The sequence below is a fragment of the Euprymna scolopes genome, chromosome 46, assembly GCF_053919585.1.
Source record: "Euprymna scolopes isolate OS-2025 chromosome 46, ASM5391958v1, whole genome shotgun sequence".
NCBI classification, from domain to species: Eukaryota; Metazoa; Mollusca; class Cephalopoda; order Sepiida; family Sepiolidae; genus Euprymna; species Euprymna scolopes.
This window is the reverse complement of record NC_136527.1, coordinates 175,386,524-175,407,386: the sequence shown is the minus strand read 5'-3', so window position 1 is coordinate 175,407,386 and position 20,863 is coordinate 175,386,524. Positions and strand designations below refer to the sequence as shown.

The 20,863-nt window shown below is 34.9% G+C and overlaps 1 non-coding gene across 1 annotated transcript; it reads left to right on the top strand.

The window, feature by feature from the left end:
- The first annotated feature begins 8,514 nt into the window (after positions 1 to 8,514).
- LOC145271714 (U1 spliceosomal RNA) lies at positions 8,515 to 8,678 on the top strand. The gene has a single exon (XR_013866102.1). It is a non-coding gene; the product is annotated as a U1 spliceosomal RNA (small nuclear RNA).
- Positions 8,679 to 20,863: the final 12,185 nt, after the last annotated feature.

Below are 20,863 nucleotides of genomic sequence, written 5' to 3'. Positions count from 1 at the left end.
TGGAGTCCCCCAGGAGTCCATCCTGGGCCCAACTCTTTTCCTGATCTACATTCCAAATCACATCCTTACATCATTTGTAGACATTTATGCTGATGACCCTACCATCTATGGTAGCACATCTAAGACAGTAAACGACCAAGTTCTCTCCGATTCTCTCTCCTCCGATCTTGAGCATGTGGTACAGTGGAGAAAGGAGTGGCTGGTTACTTCTAATGCATCTAAAACCAAACTTCTATCTTTAGATCATCAACGTTCTGATCCCCATCTGACATCAATTGAAATGAATGGCTTTTGTCTCGGGGAGGCCTCAAGTTTTGACAAGCTTCTGGGATTGACCTTTACTTCTGATCTTAAATGGAACACATATATCAAATCTGTTGCTGAGGCTGCTGGAAAAATGGTGTGATCCTTCTATCGATCCAGTAGATATCTCACTACTGATGCAATTCTCAATCTATAAAAGAGCCAGGTACGTCCAAGGATGGAGTACTTTTGCCACATCTGGGCAAGGGCTGCTAGAAAGGACTTGTCCTGCCTTGATAGACTTCAAAATAGACTTCGTAGCCTCGTAGAAGATGCCCTTTTCTCTTCCCTGCAACCTTTATCTCACAGAAGAGATGTTGCTAGTTTGTCTCTGCTTTATCGTTATTTTCATGAAAAGTGTTCGATTGAGCTTCAATCTATGGTTCTCCCTCGCCAAACTTTCACAAGAAACACTCGTCTAGCTGAAAACATTATCAATAATTCCCCCCACTCTTTATCTGTGCCTAAACCTAAACGTAGATTCCATGAACAAGTCTTCTTTCTTGGAACTGTACGTCTGTGGAAGTGTCTTCCAATTTCCTGCTTTCCAGCTGACTACAATATGGTTGTCTTCAACTCCAACGTAAACAAGTTCTTGATGACCCATTCCACTTAACTTAACAAATTTTCCGAATTTCGATTACTAACGATTACTATATTGTCCAATTGACTACTGTACAATCTTAACCCTTATCCTTGAATGGTCTCTGGTCATTGATAAGTGGTTATGCTTATGTAAAAAAAGGCTTCACTAACTACCATAGAGAAACGTTACTACAGACATCAGAAATTTTTTAATTTAAACCTTAATTTTGACCCTTTAACATTTATTTTTTTGTGCTCAAATCAAAGGAAAATGGTTTACCTACGTCCAAGTAACCAACATCTAAAATTTCAAGTGTTTAGACCCAAAATTGGCGGAGGAATTTGGTAGAGCTTGCAAAAGTTAACTCTTTCAACTCTGACTTCTTGGCAGCGAAATTTTCGCCCAAAAACCGATTAAAAAAATTTCTGCATATCTGAATACTCTTTATGTAAAATATCAAATGTTTTCACCCAAAATTGGCTTAATAGTTTCCTAGAGGTCGCAAAGGTAAAATCTGTTTACGTTTGACCCCTTCGCAGCCAACGTTTCGGCTAATAAAAATATTAAAAAGCTTGCTCTATGTCTGAATTCGTTGAACTTTGACCCCTTAACAGCAGAATTTATGGGAGAAACCCGATTAAAAAGATTTTCCCAAATCTCAATACCCCGAATGTCAAATTTCGAGTCTGTAGAAAATTGACAGAGTTATTTGGAAGGGAAATGTACACACGCAAACATTTTCACTTTCATAGATTTTTGTTTTTTTATTCAATTTTTCGGAATATTTTTAATGGCTTTTCAAACGTAATGGCAAATAAAAAGTAGGTTTTATTTTTCTTTACCAGTAAAACTTCGCTGGTTTCGATAATAAATATTTAGCGATTATTTTTTTCTATATTAACTTTCTGTTAATTGGTGATGGCCAATAAATGAGTGCTCAGTTTATGTAAACTTTATAAAAGAAAATTATTCTTATTCTAAAACCTAAAATACTGAACAAAAAAATCAAAATTCAAACGGAATTCTCTAGCGACATAATAGCTAACTGTGGATAGAAAACTTTTTTTTAAATATAAAACAAAAGAAAACAATAATACAAAAAAAAAACCAACAAAAAATAAAACAGGCTTGTGTGTGAAAAAAAAAAAAAACTATTTAGAGGGTAAAGTAGATTACCCGGTGATAGCGTAAGCTCCGAGGGGTTGCAAAGTATGCCCTATGCGACCCCCCCCCTACTGGGTCGAGTAACAAGTATTGTAGTACGGCGAGCAGCGAGTAACTAAGTTGTGCCACCAAGTAAGCAATCTTCTTTCTTTTATTTTCTTTTTATTTTCTCACATGTGCTTTTGCTTAGTTGTCTAACAATTCAACCAACTTCGAATTTAATTATTTTGTTTATGCTAAATATTATTATATTCTCAGAAATCACACAAGATTTACTTAAATAAACACATTTTTGACAAAAATCTAAATGTCAGATTGAATAATATATTATTAAAAATATTTTTTTTAATCGGAGATTCATATTTTTTTTATTAACCTTTGGCGAAATCAAAAGGTTTTTTAAAAAATTATTTTAAGAATCAATATTTATGAGGGGATTGCAAAAAAAAAAATGAACGTTTTAGATTATTTTAAAAGTTATTCTATGAGATTGTTAAAGCGTAAAAAAATAACCTTTTTTTTATTGGATTGCAATAAAAAATAAACTTATTTAAATATTTAAGATTATTTTTAAGATATTGAATGATATTTTCTTTAAGTAACAATAAAAAAGGAAACTTACCTTCCATTCCAGAAATCCAATACGAAAAAAAAGTCGTTTTTTCTTTTGTTTTCAAAACATAACATTTATTTGTTTGTTATGATTTCTTTAATAAATTGATACAGCTTTTGTTTTGTGTGTCCAATTCATTGAGTAATAAAATATATGAAAATATAAAAGAATCAAAATTAAAAGATGAAAAACATGATTTAAATATGAAATTATTTAAAGAGAAAACCGACTAATAATAAACAAAGAACTTAAGGCCGGTGTAATAATTAGTTTGTTCCTCATGTTAAAAGGTCCGGTCATTAGTTAAGTGTGTCGAATTGTTTTCTTATAAAGTTTAGATTTAAATTTGTCGGCGCTGTTTTACAATGTGTCATTTATTCGTTCATTTTTTTTTTCATCTCATAATGATGCAGCGATAATATTTATTAAATCAAAACATAAAAAAAGAAGCTGCGACGATTTTTTAAAAAAATCTAACAAAGTTAATAACATTAATAATACAAAATGTAGTTTTTACGCGACTATTAAAGAGAATCGTTTTGTTTTCATATCATGATTAATTTACGGCACTAAAACCAACGATATTTTTATAAGATGAAAACATTTAAAAATAAGGTGTGGCAACTATCTTTTTAAATTAAAAAGTAAATGTTATAAGTTTTTAAAACATTAGTCTTTAACCTTAAAAAATGTAAAGACTGAAACTATTTAATAAATGCGACAATAGTGGCAGAGGAATTGTAGTCTTTACATTAATATTAATTAACATTAACATTAATAAATAGTAAAGTTGATAAACATTCAAAATGTAGTTTTACGCGACTAATAAGAGAATCGTTTTTGTTTTCATATCATAATTTACGACACTAAAACCATTAGATGAAAACATTTACAAAAAGAAGCTGCGACAACTTTTTTTTTTTTAATTAAAAAATGAATGTTATGGTGAGGTTTTTAAAACATCAGTTTATAAATTAAAAAAAATACAACGAATGAAACTATTATATGGAACAAGGATTAAACTTTAACAGGTGTTGCGACTTTTTTTTTTTTACTATGACAAAGCTTATACTATTAATATGCAGCGACTCGCTACACATATTAAAAGGAACGTTTCAGTTGCGTGTACAGCTGTTGTGTAAACCCACAGGATAAACGCTGCTCCTTCACGCGGGCATCTTCCAAAGCACCTCACGGCACGGGACAAAGATGTTGTTTTTTTTTCGTCCAATCGGATTAGAAAGAAAGCGAATTTTAAAAAAGTACTTTGTTCTGGCAGCTTTCGTTGGAGCCGATTTGAAACCTATGAAAAGGGCCGTGCTCGTGCTGTGTCAGAAATTTCGTGAAAATAGCGAATAATTCCACCCCATCTTTCCAAGCTTATAACTCCTCGAAAAATGTAATTCAAACCCTATTTTTTTTTTTTTCAATTAAAGGAGCAAGGACCAAGGTTCCATTAAAAAAAAAAAGAAAAAACAAATAACGTGGTTTAAAAAAAAGGTTTAAAACTTCAAACTTTACAGGTAAAATTCTAAAAGAACACTATGTTTTTTTTTTAAATTTGAATATATTATGTATTGACCTTTTCTCTTCAATTTGTGAGTAAATTAATTATTTACTATCGGGTTACTAAATTAAGTATTTACTTTTTAATAGACACTTAAAAATTGGGTTCGTGAATTCTAAAAAAAAAACGTTTGTCTAAAATATTATATTCGATTTATTGGAAAGAATATAAAATTTCACATTGACCCTGAAAATATCGTAAAAATAGAATCAATAGAAAAATTTTGATAGATTTTTAAAATTTAAAAATTGAAAAATATTGAGTTTAAAAATTGAAAAATATTGAGTTCGGAAAATTCATTACTGTTTAAAAAAGAAAAAAATATTTCTATTACTTTTAAAACAACTGTAATAGTTTATTTTGGAAGTATAATCCATAAAGAAAATAAATAACCCACTTTTAACAGAGAAATTCCGAGATTTTTATATTGTATTCGCAGTTTCGTGTTAGGGGTGTCAAAAATTCCTACAAAAATTCTGGTGCGCAGTCGCAGTTTAAGTCAGCATGCTGTAAACAACACAAGTGGCTCTGTCGGGTCCGAAGTTAAAACAACCAACATCATTTTACGCGTCACGCATCTCAATTCTCCACATGGAAGTACCAGATAAGCAACAATAACAATTTACCCTTCTTGTTTCATTTTGCCTCAGTCAGAGAAAGATTTCTCGCTCTCTATTTTGCTTTATGCATTTAATTCAAAACCTAGCAGACTAAATACAAATATATATATATATATATATATATATATATATATATATATATATATATATATAAAGAGAGAGAGAGAGAGAGAGAGAGAGAGAGAGAGAGAGAGTTCTAAAAGAAGTTATGAACATGAATATTAATGCCAAACTATTCCTTTCCTGAACATGTTACATTCTTACGAACTTTATCTTCTTGACTCTCATGCTGAACTAATACACGCACATATAAAAATACGTCAACAACATGACATGATTCATAATGTCTTTCTATTGTTAAATAAAAGTCATATATTGAACTTTTTATTTATTTGTTAGGGGTTGGTGAGCATTTACCTATGTTCACATCACGACTGTGCTACCAAGCCCCCTACAAATAAAATCAACATCTAGGTTTCAACATTAAAAAAATTAAAATGCGACGATTTATTTTTTGTTTCATCCGTGTTTTGAAATAATTAAAGAAATACAAACCTGTTTGATAAAAGTTATATTATTTTTTGTTTTGTTTCATCTGTGTTTTAAAATAATTAAAGAAATACAAACCTGTTTGATAAGAGTTATGTTTTTTTTATTCTTTTCTTTCATCCGAGATTTGAAATAATTAAATTTTTTTTTTCATGAAATGTTACAAATACCAACGCAGTAAATCAAAAACATTAGGTACAAGGCCACCAAAAATTGGGCAGGAGGTCTTTGGTAATCCTCATCACTGTACCTGTTTCTGTTCGTTTATGCTAGGCATTTTAGGGGCTTTGAATCTGTCATGATCTGTAACCGTGCCCAGGCGGGAATACACACTCCATCTAGGCACTTCTACGAACATAAACCCTATATTTTAATCCATCTTCGGTCACAGGCCGTGGGATATAATCTTTTCCTATCACATCTATTTTTACTTTCAGCATGGAGGTTCAGCACTGTGGATGACGTAGGACACGTCCAGCAGGCGAGGCTGTGCGGAATCGATGCAAGCCGTCACCTCGTTGATGCCCAGTACCTTCTGAGTCCGCTGAATTTGAAGAATGTGTGTTCTGGCATTTCCGTGGCTGGGGTCCTGTAACAGGGACACCCGGACGCCCCACTAATCCGGCACTGTGTATGGCGTTGAGGAGCAACGCATTTAAGGCCAATCGCCATGTCAGTGAAAACTCAGAGTTGTTGAGATGACTTAAACCTGGCTTCCAGCTCCACTGGGAGCAGATCTCCTCCTTTGTCAACCCCAAACGCTCAACAAGCTGGTGGTCACTAGTTCTTTTTGAATTTCCTTTCGTGAAAGGTCTATTTACCTTGGAAGTTTCTCAAGAACTGCTTGTTGCTCCATAGTCTTTGAGACACCTCGACCGTATGGTCAGAAATGGGGCCAGGAAAACCAGTTCGATCATGGCGTCCCACGCAGATTCTTCTGTCAAGATTCGTCCAAGTCTCTTGGTGTCTCGAGGACACCTTCAGTTAAGCAGTCCGAAGCCTCTCTCACACAGACGTTGAAAACATACCTGTCTGCGAACTCAGTGTTTCCCCTTGTCCCCCAAAAAGCGAGGATAGCTTGCTCTGCATGGATTTTAGATAGTTTGCAGGCAGAGAAAGTACAGCCAGTCGGTGGAAAGATGTAGGTGGCGCAGTGGCGCACTCCTCCGCTTTACCCTTCAAAGATTATTTATAAAGAATCCTCGAGTCGACTACGGCTTTGACTTTTGACTTTATCTACGACCAATTCTTTTTTATCTGGAAACCTGGTCCGAACCAATGCCGGTGATCGGAAGGCACTCCTCGCGGCCCTAAACTATAGACATCGACTTGCTGCAGGTGATTTTGGCCCCATGTGGTCTTCGTACTGTGTGAGCGCCTCTGTCACCGTCTTGATGTCTTGGAAGCATGAGACAAAGACGGCGATTCTCAATTTGCCAGGCAAAGCGATCTCTCTTATGAAGTAGTGGCTCCAACGCAAGGACATAAAGCAGAGGAAAAAGATTTATCTCTTTATTGGCATCACTGCCGTCGTCACGTTATAGATCCATTTGTAGAAGCCCTGTTTGAATCCAGCGGCTTCTAAAACAGATGCGATGAAGTGGTGGTCAATCCTATCAAAAGCTATGGACAAATCCAAATTGATCAGCACGACACCCGTGTCGTCTTTTATCCTCTAAGATTTTTTTTTTACTTTTTCACCCCAAACAAGGCACATCGCCACTTTGGTGTAGGGGGCTACTATCAGGGGCAACAACTACTTGGGCACTATGTTGGGATTTGGGCAGCAAGATGTCGGCTCATGTGACACTTGAACTTCTGTATGTCAGTACAGTTGGGGAAGCGGGGACCTGGAATGGAATTCCAGAGTTTATCGGTTCTGGGGAAGAAACCACTGGAGTAGAAAGATCTTTCATATCTAAAGATCTCTACTGTGTGGGATTTAGCTGCCTGTCGCGTTTGTCGAGAGTGTCTGCGTCGTGGGGGGCACAAGTGTCTGCAGTTCGCCAGAGCATTCACCATTAAAATACGTGTAGAACAGGCAGAGGGATGGAACATTACGTCGATGGGACAGAGGCTGAAGCTTAGATGCCAGTTCAGGGCCCATCAGATTTGCGACTCTCTTTTGAACCCTGTCCATGAGCGAGAGACTAGTAGCAGATGCACCAACCCAAATGTGACAGCAATACTCCATACATGGGCGAATGGTGGCCTTGTAGAGGTACAGGATACGATCGGGTGTTAGTAGTTTTCTAGCACGGTAGAGAGGGCCTACTTTCTTCGCAGCAGCCCTGGCAATGCTTTCAATGTAAGATCGTACGGATCAGGTAAACGTTGTTTTGAATCTATCTGCCCTTCACAGCATAGTTCTGCTCTGGTGCAATAAAGTCCCTGATGACAACATGCACACGATTCAATAGAACCTTGGCAAAAATCTTTATCAAAAATGTGTTTAACCATTTAATTTTTTCCTTCCATGCCTATCCGTTTTCCTCAGCAATGTGATTCCTCCCTTGGTGACTTGAACTGGGGTGGTACTCTCGTCAAACCAATTCTTGAACACATTCGTCAGAATCGGTATCAACATGGAAGACCGACCTGCTCAGCTCAGAGATACTCTCCTATCTCTTTTCCTAACTCCGCCCGGTTTATAATCCTGCCCTTGCAAATAGCCGCTTTAGTCGCTGGTTTGAATTATAGAAGTTTTTGCCGTGAATTTATGTTGTTGATATGTAAACGATCTTAACATTAAATATTCATATAAAATATAAGTTCGTTGTGGAAATGTTGATAAGTTTAAATAATAGTATTTTTTTGTTATGAATTGCTATTATTGGTGAAAAATTTGTGATGGACTAATATTGAGTAGCGTTATATAGAGGTATGTTAGTATGTTATTAATGTCTGTCGGTGGTGATTATTGGGGTGGGATATAGAAACAGTGGCAGTAGAGTTTACTATACTACACTCAAGTTAATTTGTCCTTAGTAAATGGGGAAACTTCTATACTAAGGCAATTTTATATTTGCATCTTCCAGAATGCCCTTTGGGGGAGCTGGTTTTCACCCACAACAAAAAAAAGTGTTTTTCATAGGAAAGCAAATAAATATCAATACTTACCTAGCATAGGGGTAAACGATGGTCATTAAGGTCGTTCCCTCCAAGATAAGGCGCCGCCATACCCTGCGATTGGGTCGACCTTTGTGATTGTCTCAAATGTGAACGACTCAGATGCGTTATTTTTATGTGTGGGGTCTGCGTATGCGCTCACGCCGATAATGCAATGAACATTAGAAATCCTTCCACACTATATCTTCTGAGAAGAAAACCACTGATGTATGTAAGGACTTTCCGTTCCTTTTTTCCCAATCGCCTGTCTCTATACAATCGCTTGTTTCTATACACGCCACAAAACAAGCCGTTTCTCTCGACCAGTTATCATCACCTTCATTCTTACGTTCTGGTGGTAATCTAATTTGCATGTCCATAACACCAACCTTTGCCCTAAATATCTCTTAAGCATAAGAAATCCACCCAACTCTCACCTCCAACTACTCAACGTGTCTACTCTCGATATAAAGCTAACAACCTACCAACCAGAATTCGTGTCTATTAGTTGACAACCAGTCATAACCATGGAAATTGGACAGCTAAGCCAACTTATTTGGTTGCCAAAATAATTATTTCATGAGAGTTGGATATTGGGGTTAACCCGTGAAAAGACTTAATTCTCTTAAAACAAAATTGTGAAGGGATTAGCTGGTGATGAGTCTGGTAATGTTTCATTAAAAAGAAGAGGAAGTTATATATTTGATTTTCTCTGTAGTTTCAGAAAAAAATAGGGAAATAGTGATTGATAGGGATATAAATGTGTAGTATTTGTTTGTTTGTCACAATACATTGGTCTCTCCTTCCTTCTTTTTCTCTCTCCTATCCCTCTTCATAACTCCTCATCTATTTTCTATACAATTGAGTCTATCTTTAAATCTCCAAATATCTGTTACTTTTTTCTTCCTACACCTCCATCCCGCTTTCATCCACTATCTCTATTTCAATCTCTTTGTCCTAATATCTCTTAACCTATCCTCATCTCACACTTTTTTTATCTCTCTCCCGGTACTTCCACTCTACAACGCTCCATCTTTCCCTTTCATTTTTTCCCAATCGACCGTCTCAGCATAATTAGTAAAACTAAGGTACGAAAATTTTAAAAATAAACCTATTAATTTTTTTACAAAGATTTTAATGGATACAAGGAAAAAATGGCACACAGAATTGAGAAAAATAATTGTCTCTGTTTTTTCCGGCACATTCGAATTCTATAATATCTGTAGAGCTGGCATAAGACTTAAGGTCATTCATGAAATGAAGATGGTTCATTGTCTTGCTTGGATCTCAGCGACGTTTCTCATTCAATTTGTAAGCGCTCCAACTGTTATTCAGAAGATTGCTGAGTGCAACTATTGCTATACAAAAAAAAAAATAAGAGAAACAAGCTGTCACATTGGAATATTCCCCTCTTGACGTTACATGAGAGATGATTGTCTTTCTTCTATTGTGATTTCGTAATATGGTGGTTTTCCACATCTGGATGTGAGCTACCAGTGTTTGTTGGATTACCGGGTGGATCATATTTCAAAGCACTAAAGTAAAAATGACACTGTCAAATGCCTTATGCTAATCGATGCATAACATGTTAAGATTTCTTTGCATCTTCCTACAGTATTCTAAGATGTTGGTGTTGAGCAGAGACTGGTCCTTGGCATTTTATCTGCATCACGCCAGCGCTTTTTCAAGGCAGTTCACAGATAGACGGTCATATATAACGTCGACTACCTGAACAGTGAAGAATTTGTAGGTTGTTGTATTTATCTGGACATTATGTCTCCTTCATCTTGTGTATGAGGCTGGTATTCCTTTCTGTCAACCATGGTTTTGTGGCTTGATAATCTATCAGCATTCTGTTGAAACAGTCGCTGTATTGTCGGTGGAAAGACGTCAAATACGTCAGCCACACATTGCACAAGTATGTAGCGTTTCACCAGTGTGAGTTCACAAATATGACACCAACTTTGATTTCTGAGAACCACAATATTCACAAAATTTATAAACATCAGCCACATACTTCACAAGTATGTAACGTTTCACCAGTGTGAGTTCACAAATATGACACCATCTTTGATTTCTGAGAACCACAATATTCACAAAATTTATAAACATGTTTTCATTTTCGTTTTAATTTCCTTTAGGTGAACTTCTCAGAAATCAAGAGACACATTATCTGGGGAAAACAATTGATTTCTATATCAGATACATATTCGAATGTTACATTTAAGTCGTTTATCTCTTAGGCAGGACATCATTCTTCTCTCCCTAATTATCCATTTTTATATGTTGTAGTATCTCTTTAATTTTAGACTCTTGGTCTTACTGGATTCCGGGACAAGAATTTATCTCTTCTGGTGGAGTATTACCTGAGGTAACATCACTTGGAGAATTTCTCGTAAAAGTTAATGTGAATTAACCATAGAAAATAGATTTTATTTGGGTTGTGAATACGATATAATTTTGAATATTTGGTCAGGATTTACTTCTAGTTAAAAGTATCCTAATGCCAGGTTGATCGGATAAAGAGAGACGTTAGAGATTCAAGAATGTCTAGTCAGCATTGGATTTATCAGAGTGACATTTCATGTGTTATTAAATTTGATTTTTGAATACACACTGCACAAGAATATTGCTTTTCACTCTTTGTTTTAATTTTCTTATCATCTTGTTTGTCCTGTGGATAAGGCATTCTATCGGATGCAAAACATTCACCCATTCGTTAAGTTACTCTAACAAAGAGATCCGTGCACAAAGCAATCTAAACACTTAAGAATGTGGCTTTCCCCCAGTGTTAGTCCTCATATGCTTCAGTAAATATGATTTTTTAAAACAAGAATATCCACACACTTCAAAACAATGTGGCTTTTCACCAGTGTGAGTTCTCATATGTGTCACTAACGTTGATTTTTGAGAAAATGAATTTCCACAATCTTTACAAGAATATGGCTTTTCACCAGTGTGAGTCCTCATATGTTTCACTAATGTTGCTTTTTCAGAACAAGAAAATCCACACACTTCACATGAATGTGGCTTTTCACCAGTGTGAGTTCTCATATGTCTCACTAACTTTGATTTTTCTGACCAAGAATATCCACACACTTCACAAAAATGTGGCTTTTCCCCAGTGTGAGTTCTCCAGTGTATTAATAGAGTTGATTTTTCTGAACAAGAATATCCACACACATTACAAGAATATGGCTTTTCACCAGTATGAGTTCTCATATGTATAACTAACCTTCTTTTGTAAGAACAAGAATATCCACAAACTTTACAAGAATGTGGCTTTTCGCCAGTGTGAGTTTTCATATGTTTGGATAAATTTGATTTATCAGAACAAACATATTTACAAATTTGACAAGAATACGGTTTTTCACCAGTGTGAGTTCTCATATGTATAACTAACCTTTCTTTGTTAGTACAAAAATATTCACAAACTTTACAAGAATGTATCTTTTCACCAATGTGCGTTTTCATATGCGCGACTAAATTTGATCCGCCAGAAAAAGAATTTCCACAAACTTCACAAGAATGTGTTTTTTCACCAGTGTGAGTACTCATATGCCTAACTAGGGTTGATTTTCTGGAAAAAGAAGTTCCACAAAATTTACAAGAATGTGGCTTTTCACCAGTGTGAGTACTCATATGTCTTACTAGGTTTGATTTTTGAGAAAAAGAATATCCACACACTACACATGAATGCAGCTTTTCCATTTTTTTTTCACTTGCTTTCTTTGAAGATTCTAATGCTGGGTGTGGGGCAGCTAACAAGCTGCCAATCTTCCCCTGCTTTTTATTGAAACCAGCCGAATGCTCTCAGTGTGAGTTTTTATAAGCATAACTAACATTGATTTTTAAAAAACAAGAACATCACCATACTTCACAAGAATATGGCTTTTCCTATCTATCGACCTGTATGTTTTAAAAAATTGATCCTGGAATAAGATTATCAACTGAGTTCTAAATAATATACCTTTTATCCTCACATTGTTTTACTAAATCCAAAGTTGTTTAAGCAAATTCGAGAACACATGTATACCATTCAACGAATATATCATTTACTTTGTTTTACGCCCTAAGATATATTTCTTGGTGTTACGGTTTCTAATACTATATAAAACCTAGTTTTTTTTTCAAAATACGTATTTTTGTCCAGTTGTGATTTTATCTGGTTATATCTTTTGATTAATTTGTACATTAAACACATATTTCACCAAATAAATCTTCCAAAATTTGTTAAATAATAGAATCCGTAGAAATATATTTCCAAAAAATAACTTTGTTTCTTCAGGTATGAGTCAATAATTTTCTATTGTTTATGATGATTTATTTCAATTCAATGTAACCGTTCAAGCAGGAACATCTGTAAAAAAATACATGAAATTCATATTAATGTCCTTTTTTATTATTATTGTCAATATTATTGGATTGAACTCATAAAACCTAGAAACATTCATAAGAGACACATGAGAAATAACCAGACTTTCGAACTTGACGACGAACGAGTTCTCAAGAATATAGTTTAAAGACAATTATACATAGAATTACAAATGGTTACTATCTTTTTGAAAAAAGAATGAATATAGTTTTCAAGATATTTTAAACATATTTTATTGAATTAAATAGAATTACATAGGATTACTATCGGTTTGCAAAAAGAAAAAATATTGTTGAATCAAATTTTATTAAATTAAAAAGAATTACATATGATTACTAACTTTTTGAAAAAAAAAAGAAATATAGTTTTAATCAGACAAGGGCGTGCAATAGGTAATGCCCCTGACCCATTTCCAGTTGTGGGATTTCGATGAAATTTTGCATGTGCAATGATTTATATCTCTACGGGTTATGTGGCAAATTACTGCTCTGAACTAATTGTGATTTCTGCTTTACAGGTGTTTGAAATGAGTCAGGTGTGAAATGGAGCCGGTTGAATGTCAAACAGTGATCCGGTTTTTGTATTTGAAAGGACGCACACCACAGGAGAGTTTTGATGAAATGAAAGAAACTTATGGTGATAATGCCCCATCATATAACCTTGAAAAACGCTGGTACTGTGAATTCAAATATGGCCGGAAGTCTGTGGAAACAGCTCGCAGACGTGGTCGCACCATTCTGCCTTTGATGAGGCATCTGTCCGTCAATTTGAGGCTGCCATTTTGGAAGATCGGCGCATTACTATTCGACAAATAGCCCAAGATGTCAAGATTAGTACAGGGTCTGTGGAAACTATCATTCATGACCATTTGCATATGCATAAGGTGTCTGCAGATGGATTCCCAGGTTGTTCACACCATTCCAGAAGCGAGAATGCGTTGAGTGCTCGAGGATAAATTTGGAGATGTGCCAAGAAGATAAGACAAAGTTTTTCAAAAGACTGATTACACACTATGATCCAGAGACCAAAGCCCAGTCAATGCAGTGGAAGCACGTGGAATCATCACGTCCAAAGAAGGCAAGGGTGCAGCCCTCCGTTGGCAAGGTCATGCTCACAGTGTTCTGGGACCAGGACAGAGCAGTGATGACAGATTTCCTGGCAATGGGTACCACAATTACAGGAGCCTATTGCACTTCACTTTTGAAGAAATGAAGAGAAGCTATCAAAATCAAGAGGCAGGGCAAGATCAGCAAAGCTACCCTCCTCCTGCAGGACAACGCTCCGGTTCACAACTCGCATGTCGCCAGATCAGAAGCACGGGCATGTGGTTATGAAATTCTTCCCTATCCTCCCTACTCTTCTGACCTTGCACCCTCTGACTTTCACTTATTCCCAGCCATGAAGTTGTTTTGGAAAGGAAAGCGTTTCCCCAGATGATGCAGCCTTGATTTCTGAAGTCACGTCGTGTTTGGAGGACCAACCTGGGGTGTCTGCAAAAGCGGTCTCCAGAGCTGCATCAAACGATGGGAGAAATGTATAACTCTAGTGGTTCCTATGTAGAGAAAAACTAATAACTGTGCCAGTTTCGTTGTGCTACTCCCATGGGAAGGTGGGTCAGGGGCATTACTTATTGCACTCCCCGGTACTTTAGTAAATTAAATAGAAGTACATGTGATTACTATCGTTTTAAAAAACAAGAAATATTGTTGTAATCAAATTTTATTAAATTAAAAAGTATTGCATATGATTTATATTTTATTTTGAAACAAAAAAACAAAAGAACATTGTTTTAATCATATTTTATTGACTCAAATAGAATTACATATGATTACTATTGTTTTGAAAAAAAAGAAACATATTTTATTGAATTAAATAGAATTAAATATAATTACTATCGTTTTGACTAAACAAAAACTATTGTTTTAAACATTTTATTGAATTAAATAGAAATACATATATTACTATCGTTTTAAAAAAATATTGTTTTAGGCATGTTTCATTGAAATATATTAGAATTACATATTAATACTCTGTTTTAAGAAAATATTGTTTTAAAACATATTTTATTGAATTTAATAGAATTACATATATTACTATTGTGTTGAAACAGCAAGAAATATTGTTGAAGCACATTTTTTAATTAAATAGAATTACATCTGATTACTATTGTTTCGAAATAACAAGAAATATTTGAGGGGATATTTTATTGAATTAAATAGAATTAAATATGATTAATATCGTTTTGAAAAATATAAAGAATATTGTTGAATCATTTTTATTGAATAAATAGAATTACATATGATTACTATTGTTTGGATAAAAACGGGAAATATTGTTTAAAACACATTTTATGAATTAAAAGAATTGCATATGAATAGTCTCGCTTTGAAAATAACAAGAAATAGTGTTTTAATTAATTTTATTGAATTAAATAGAATTACCTATGATTAATATTGTTTTGAGAAAAGAAAAACTATTACTTGGTAGTGTCTACAGTGGCTGCTCGATCAACAGTTAATAATATCAGCATGGTTGTAGTGCCATGACGCGCATGGAAAGGGACCCTTCACTTATCCGCAGTGGGTTTTCCTGAGGCCACAATCCTGTAGATTAAGACTCGGATTGAGGGTCTACTTATATTGCCATGTCTGATATTCTGTACAACCACTTGTCTAGCACCCCTCACTAACACTTACTGAAACTTTTAAATTAAATAAAATTAAATGACAGTTCAAGCAAAGGTTACGTTTAATCCAGGTGTAAACTCAAAGAAAACCAACCTTCCTCCTCTCTTGAGACTTGCATTTATGAATATCCACGGGCTTAGACCTAATTATATAAAGGTGAATCATTTCTACTAGTAACCACCCCGGATATCTTAGCACTAAGTGAACTAACCTACACTTCTCTAATCACTTTAACATGCCTGATTATCTCCCACTCTGCTGTAAGGAATCAAGCATAGAGATGCATGGACTTGTAGTCTATATTCATAATACCCTCCCCCTGACTAAAGAACAAAACTAGAATCAAACGAGAAGGCCTTTTGTGCTTCAGACTTAAAATACAATATAATATTAGCTACTTGTATTTTCTTCCTACGCTCTACCTCGACCCAGGCCTGTACCATAATAAACAATGTCTCTGACAGCATAGCTATAGCACTCTCCACCACAGTAACTGGCTTGCATTCTCTAATAACACAGACATAGTTAATAGCACAACACACATCTTCTCTATATCGCATTCCCTATCACAGATGGTTACATGTCGACACATTTCCTAGACCAGCAAGATCAACGTGCCTAGATTCCTGATAATTGTATACTGAATGCTCACGGCCCACTCAGGAATGCTGATCCCGCTGTGATAATGGTAGAAATCACCCTAAATTCTCGACACAAACCGAAGAGCCATTGCTCAAAACAACAAGGTATTACAAAAAGGCTGACTGGAAAGCCATCAGGAATCTTGTCAGAGATGATTCATGGTGAAATATATTTTCTCTTACAGCTGAACAGTGTGCAAATGAACCAGTGAATGGTTCAAAACTGCAATTGAAGCACATGTTCCCAAATAGAAATTCTATTAGCAAGCCCCACTCTCCCTAATAGATTACTTTTACTTGTGCAGCTGCCATTGCTCAAAGGCAGCATGCATCCCACAGATTAACTGAATAAGTTAATTTCTGTCTGTTTGAACAGACAGATGTTTATAGAAGCTAGAAGTAATTGTAAGAGAGAAATAGTGACAGCTAAAACAGAATACACCGAAACCACCAGAAACGCATTGAAGCAAAGAAATTAGAAAATTGGAAAATCTGGAAAATCTACAACAGTCTTATAAATAATGAGCACTGAACGATTCCCTCATTACAACAACCATGAGGTTGTGTGCATGGCAACCACCAAGGCTAACATGCTTGCCAGTCGGTTTTTCTGACAGATCAAGACCTATCAGGTTGGTGAGTCTCTTTTTAACCCCGTCTAGGAGTGGGAGACACGTAGCAGTCCAAATATAACAACAGTACTCCGTGCCACTCCCTCCCTGACTTTCACTTCAGACAGACGCCACACTAGATGATCTGTAAATCACCCCTTCTTAGGTCCATTGTATCATAAAAACCTAGACACCTCAAAAGCATATTGACCCGATCGCATCCCGGCTGTGCTTTTATAAAATGCTCTGCTGAAGTTGCACCAGTTCTCTCAAAACTTTTCAACAAATGCCTTAATGAATCTTTAAAACTGCTTCTGGGGTACCAGATTTCAAGAATTCTGGCGAAAGAACTGACCCATCAAATTATCGCCCCATTAGCCTCCCCCTACTTTTCTCAAAATATTGGAGTCCATAATTAATCATTCCATCACCTTACAGTTGCTAAACTTCTGACCAAGAATCAATATGGATTTTAGGCAAGCTCGTTCCACAGTAGATATTCTAACTTAAATCTCTGAATGTATATACCATTCACTGAACAAAGAAGAGGGGGTATAAGGGTAGTCCTCGATAAATCTACTGCTTTTGACAGGGTATAGCATGATGGTCTTATAGGGAAAATTAGATCATATGGTATCATTGGAAGAATACATAATGTAATTAAATTCTTCTTAAAAGAAATATCCTGCTTGTCCTCGATGGTCGTACATCTATACAATATGATATAAATTCGGGAGTATCTCAGAGGTCTATTCTATGACCTTTATTATTCCGATATTCATAAATGACCTCCCTGATAAAATTGTTTCTGAGATGGGTATACTTGCTGATGACACCACTCTATAACAGGCACGAGGAAAAAACAAATGAACACATATCTAAGGAAATGGCAGAACCACTAGATGAAGATTTCCAATCTGTAGTGAGTTGGAGACAAAAATGGATAGCCACATTCAATGCTGCCAGGACTAAGTTTGTTTCTTCAATAATTGCAAGAAACCTTCTTTACCACCAATAGCAATGGCCAAAAACACATTAACTAAAAGAACTTCCTTTAAACGCCTTGGCCTAACGTTCACAGGGAACATGAACTGGAATAGATACATTGAGAGCCTTTCCAAGGCTGCTGCAAAGCTAGGCTCTCTCTGCCGTGCTAGAAAGCTACTTTTATCGTGAAGTATGCTGTACCTCTATAAGGCCACCTCTTCCCCATGTATGGAGTACTGTTGTTAACATTTGGACTGGTGCATCTGCTACTTGTCTCCCACTCCTAGACGGGGTTAAAAAGAGAGTCACCAACCTGATAGGTCTTGATCTATCAGCTCGGCTTCAGTCTGTCCCATCAACGAAATATTGCATCTCTGTGCCTTTTCTACAAGTATGTTAATAGGGTATGCTCTGAGGAACTACAAACACTTGTACCCCCTCGATGTAAATACCCCGAACAAACAGCTAAATTACACCCCTACACAGTAGAAATCCCTAGGTGTAAGAAACCCTTCTACTTCAATAGTTTCCTCCCAGAATTGCTGGACTTTGGAACTCCCTTCGGAAATTCAGCTTCCCCAACTGTACTGACATGCAGAAGTTCAAGTGTAATGTGAACAGACATCTTGCTACTCACCTCCCTTCATAAATATTGCTGCAACTTATGTCTCCGATAGTAGACTTCTACTTTAAAGGTGCACTGTGCCTAGGTTGGGGTGAAAATTGAATTAAAAAATATATCTGCCTATAAATCTATCTATCTATCTGTCTGTCTAGTTGTCTGGCAGACAGGGTTGAGTTGGTTTCCCACAAACAATGAGGAAACATGGCTTATACTATCGTAGGGTCAGAGAAAGTCAACTATATATCAATCATAGCTGATAACCGGAGTGCACTGAAGCTTAGTAGTTAGATTACCATGTGCTGACATAACGTGAGTTTCCAGTTTTAAAGAAGGGAGGAGCTTAGCTTAGATCACCAGAGAGAGCAGACGTGTTAGCAAGAGGTCTTGAAATGAAGATGGAAAGTGTCACAACCAGGAAAGGGGTTGAATCTCTTGTGATCTGAATCTGAACACCTGTTACAGGCCTGGACAATTTAAATTGAAGATTATATATCTAGAAATCAAACACTTAGTTCATCTGTAATCACCACGAGAATGAGTTTGTCTTCTATTCATTGTATGCCTGTGTACTTTCGAATCCATCTTGATTCATTATCAGGGATGACTGGTTCTGGAACAATTTATAGAAGTTTTTTTTAAATTAATATATTTACTAACTTTATTTTATGACGTTAGTATTATTAGTAAAAATGTATTTTATTCATATTTGTTTTAGTGTTACGTAATAACGCTTCTAATATTTCTCGTTCACTGTAATAAAAAATTTGCCGATTAAAGATTGAAATGTGCCGAAACGTTATATAAGAATATGATTAACATATTCATACCTTAGCTTGAATTAACCTATGTTAAAATGTACCACAACATATGAAAATACGATAAATATATTCATATCCAATCTTGAATGAGCCTATGTGAAAATGTATCACAATATTATGACAATATGATTAACATATCCATATCTAATCTTGAATTAGTCCATGTGAAAATGTATCACAATATTATGACAATACGATAAATATATTCATATCCAATCTTGAATTAGCCTATGTGAAAATGTATCACAATATTATGACAATATGATTAACATATCCATATCTAATCTTGAATTAGTCCATGTGAAAATGTACCACAATATTATGACAATATGATTAACATATCCATATCTAATCTTGAATTAGTCCATGTGAAAATGTATCACAATATTATGACAATATGATTAACATATCCATATCTAATCTTGAATTAGTCCATGTGAAAATGTATCACAATATTATGACAATATGATTAACATATCCATATCTAATCTTGAATTAGTCCATGTGAAAATGTATCACAATATTATGACAATATGATTAACATATCCATATCTAATCTTGAATTAGTCCATGTGAAAATGTATCACAATATTATGACAATATGATTAACATATCCATATCTAATCTTGAATTAGTCCATGTGAAAATGTATCACAATATTATGACAATATGATTAACATATCCATATCTAATCTTGAATTAGTCCATGTGAAAATGTATCACAATATTATGACAATATGATTAACATATCCATATCTAATCTTGAATTAGTCCATGTGAAAATGTATCACAATATTATGACAATATGATTAACATATCCATATCTAATCTTGAATTAGTCCATGTGAAAATGTATCACAATATTATGACAATATGATTAACATATCCATATCTAATCTTGAATTAGTCCATGTGAAAATGTATCACAATATTATGACAATATGATTAACATATCCATATCTAATCTTGAATTAGTCCATGTGAAAATGTATCACAATATTATGACAATATGATTAACATATCCATATCTAATCTTGAATTAGTCCATGTGAAAATGTATCACAATATTATGACAATATGATTAACATATCCATATCTAATCTTGAATTAGTCCATGTGAAAATGTATCACAATATTATGACAATATGATTAACATATCCATATCTAATCTTGAATTAGTCCATGTGAAAATGTATCACAATATTATGACAATATGATTAACATATTCATATCTAATCTTGAATTAGTCCATGTGAAAATGTATCACAATATTATGACAATATGATTAACATATTCATATCTAATCTTGAATTAGCCCATGTGAAAATGTATCACAATATTATGACAACATGATTAACATATTCATATCTAATCTTGAATTAGTCCATGTGAAAATGTATCACAATATCATATGACAATATGATTAACATATCCATATCTAATCTTGAATTAACCAATGTGAAAATGTATCACAATATTATGACAATATGATTAACATATCCATATCTAATCTTGAATTAGCCCATGTGAAAATGTACCACAATATCATATGACAGTATGATTAACATATTCATATCTAATCTTGAATTAACCCATGTGAAAATGTACA